This window comes from Impatiens glandulifera, chromosome 9 (genome assembly GCF_907164915.1).
Source record: "Impatiens glandulifera chromosome 9, dImpGla2.1, whole genome shotgun sequence".
In the NCBI taxonomy this organism is placed as follows: domain Eukaryota; kingdom Viridiplantae; phylum Streptophyta; class Magnoliopsida; order Ericales; family Balsaminaceae; genus Impatiens; species Impatiens glandulifera.
Genome location: NC_061870.1, coordinates 22136720 through 22141048, shown reverse-complemented (window position 1 = coordinate 22141048; position 4329 = coordinate 22136720).

Genomic DNA, 4329 nt, shown 5'->3' with positions numbered 1-4329 from the left:
AAGTGCCAAGAATGGGATGCTCCCTCCTAGTTTTTGCCTCAAATATTAATGATCTGATGGCATCTTCTTTTTGATTGCCAGGAACCTTGGCTACGAGCTCTGTGAAATTGGTAATTCCAAAATGATTTTCGATATCTTGGAATTCTACTGAATTTTTCGACAGAAAATGACGTGAAAAAACACAGATGGGATTACATTGTTTGGCTTGGTGTTTGCACACTAAGCACTCAACTTTCCTAGCTTCCATTGATCTAAGTAGATGTAGATCAAGAATCAAGATAAATGATGTTTAAGGCTAGATATTTTGATATTGTAATTGACCTTTGGAGAAGCCCTTCTTTATATATAGAGTATATGAGAAAATATTTAATTAATTAATGGGTAGTTGAATTTTAGGAAAAGTACTTTATAATAATTAATTAGTAAAATAACAATTTGTAATCTCCTTTAATAAATATGAATAAAGTTTATCTTACTTTTTTTTGAATAAATAAAACCATCCTTATCCTTATTAAATTTTTGTAATCTTCATAAAAAAACAAAAAAACATGATTATCATTCTCATATATTACGACTAGGACATTACATATCCAAAACTAATAAGAATATTTGGACCTCGGATTCCCTAACCGCAGTTAATAATCATTTTTTCCTTGCTTGTTGTCGTTTTCCTGATTAGATAAGGACGACCCTTATTCAGTGGACACTCTATTGTTATTCGCAAAATTCATTGTCATTTAATCCTTCTTATATAGTCATGTTTTAATTGATTTTGTTTCCTTGTAAGGAAATGGACTATCATACCAACTCAAAGATAGTACGGGGTTATTGTAGAATATCATCTTCTTCATCAATATTTTAGACAATCAACTTGTAATGAAGGATCAACAATAAAATGTTCTCTATAGCGGACTTTATTGGTAACAAGATTGTTTAATTAATTGGTATAGAAGCATATAGAAGTTCTCGTTTTTTTTTTATATTTTAAGAGCACATTGATTAAAGTGGGTCTTGTAACTGTATATTGTTGCATGTGTTAGTTTTTTGATATACTAGTAATATACCAAGTCATAAAAACAGTGTAGAAGATATCATTCTCCATTCATATTTAAAAACCATTGTCATCAAGTAGATATTATAGCCTAATAACACATCTTAAATGCTCCATTCATATTTGAAGGAGTCTCATCAACTTCAACTCCATTCGGATCCATCCTTAATTGTGTACAGAAGTTTAAATATCTTATTATTTCAAAATTACTATAAAAATTATGGATCATAATATTTTATAACATAAGAAATCTCAATCATGAAGAACTCTAAAATCTTGAGAACAATTGATATGTACAAAGCAATTATACTTATTTTATAACATAAGAAATCTCAATCATGAAGAACTCTAAAATCTTGAGAACAATTGATATGTACAAAGCAATTATACTTCAGCTTGTTAAGTAGTAGTTTGTCAAAGGTTACTCCTTAGTGGGATCATTCTATTGTTCACAAAACACAAATGAAAAGGTAATAGACCATCACCCTATAAAAAACCAATTGTGGAAAAGAAAACTCAAACAAACATAAAAAAACTGCTAACCAACAATGGTAACATGTTCGGGGAGAAAAGAAAGATAAAAAATTATATAAAGCGAAAACTAATACTATGTATGTTAGCCTTTTAACATATGTATGCAATGGTTACCACGTTTCTAGATTAAAATAATAAAAAAATAAACCTGTTGGAATTTATGTGGCCACTAGTATAATAAATAATTATGCAAATTTTATCATTAATATAAATCAAAATAATGTGATCTAATGTGAAATTAAGTTTATGATTTATGAGTGTATTTGTCATGAATATAAAGTGATCGATGCTACGTAAATGATATTTCCAATTTTATGAAAGGGCTAAAATAAAAATGACAAAACTATAATAACTAACTTAATGTTAGTTATATGTACCCATCAACAAAGAGAGAAACAATTGATGTACTCATCAAATTGGAAGAATCATTAAAGAAAGTCTAAGGAAAGAAGAGATTAAAGACCATTTCCATTCTAAAGAAATAGAAGATTCATTATTACAATTAAGGTACATGTTGGGGTCAGCTCAAATGATTTTGGGCTTAACAAAAATAAAGCCCATTAGGGCAGTTCATTAATTAACACACAAAAAAAGAAGAGAAACAATTTTCTCTCAGATCTCTGCTCACTCTTCCTTGTACACTCTGTTCTCTCTAGAGAAGGATTTTTGATCAGCCTCCGATCAGGCTCAGCCTCTGACCAGCCGACCAAGTTAGTTCGTGTAGGTGAGAACATTAACCCTTCTTTTGTTCTTCTATGATCAGCGACTTTAGGCCAGACACAGTTTTCTTTTGCCTTTGTTTTTTCTAGCCATCTTTGATAATGATGATATATGTTGTAATGACAATTTAGGATGAAGTTATTTGATATTTCCTATTAGATTACTTCTAGGCTTGTATTTTACAACATTTGTATACCCATTTATATAATGGATAATTTAAGTGGCCTAAGGGTCCCTTGGTTTTTACCTTAATTGAGTTTTCCACGTAAAATCTCGGTGTCTTGTTTGTTTGTTTGAAAATCTAGCTATTATGCTAACTTGAATTGGCTTCTCATTTGATTATATAGAAGGGAAAAATAGTTTTAGGCCTTTGTTCTATCTTGTCTAATTGGATTGATAAACAAGAGCTTTTATTCCTTTTCTCTAACAAGTGGTATCAGAGCTGAGTTCGTTTAATTGGTGGTGATTCTTGTATAATTCAAATGGAAGAATTATTGAGTAGTAATGAAACGATGATCAATCTCACACCTACCAACTACACAATCTTTAAGTCACGAATGAAGCCTTATTCTGTAATTATGATTATGAAGACACTATCGTGGGTGATAAAGGAAAACCAGAGGCTATGACAGATACAGATTGGAAGAAACTAAATAGAAAGACAGGTTGGTAAGATCAAGATGTGGGTTAACAATAGTGTGTATAAGCATGTGGCTACTAAGGTTAATTCTCATAAAGTGTGGACTATTTTGAGTGAGTTGTATGAGAAGAACAACACTCAAAATAGAGCATTTCTATTTAGGAAGCTTTGCTCGTTGAAATATCAAGACGGGTCTTCTATGTCCGAGCATCTAAATGCTTTTCAGGGTATTCTAAATGAGTTGGCTGCGATATGAATGAAATTTGATGATGAGCTTCATGCTATGTGTTTGAATAATTCTTTGCCTGATAGTTGAGAGACACTTGTGGTTTCAATTACCAATATTGTTTCACAAGGTAAGCTCACTTTAAAAATGATAAAAGAGAGCGTGTTGAATGAAGATGATAGAAGAAAAGAACAAGGCTTCTCGAATCCAAGTTAGGTGTTCGTGACTGAGAGAAGGGATAGAAAAAAAAGTAAAACTCCAAAGAATTATAGTGGCCATTCAGACATGTCACGGGGAACATCTAGCTCGCGAAAAGAGATTACATGTTATCATTTAGCAAGCCAGGACACAAGAAGTATTAGTGCAGATCTTTCAAGCGAGAACAAAAGAAGAATAAACATGATGGAAGTAGTAATGTTGCAGTTGTGGATGGTAATGACATCGATATTGTTTACGACAATGATAATATCAACATTGTTTCTCAAGATACACAATGGGTGGTAGACTCGGGTTCTTCTTATCATGTCACCAATCATTGTGATATATTTACTTCTTACACTAGTAGATAATTTAGTTCAGTGATGCTGAGAAACCATGTTACATGTAAGATTGTTGGAAAATGAGATTTTTGTTTGGATACTAACACTTCATGCAAGCTACTTTTGAAGAACGTTCAACATGTTCCCAATATTCAGATGAATTTGATCTACACTGACATTCTTGATGATGAGGGCTATCATAGTCACTTTGGTGAAGGAAAATGGAAACTCACTAAGGGGTCTTTGGTGGTAGCTAATGGAATGAAAGTCTATTCTCTTTATGTGACAAAGGCTAAGTCTTACGGGGGAGAATAAAATACAATGAATGATTGTTCAATATAGCTTTGGCATAAGCGACTTGGTCACTTAAGTCATAATGACATGCAAGTTCTCTCTAAGACAATCGATCTTTTGGGCTTGAAGTCCACGGATTTGAAGACATGCATAGATTTCTTAGTTGGTAAGCAACATAAAGTTTCCTTCAAGAGTTTCTCTCCATCTAGGAAACCCAATATTCTAGATATGGTTCACACAGACATATGTTCTATAGATTCCTTGACTTTAAGTGGTGCTCATTATTACATCACTTTTATCAGTGATTTCTCAAGAAAGACGTGGG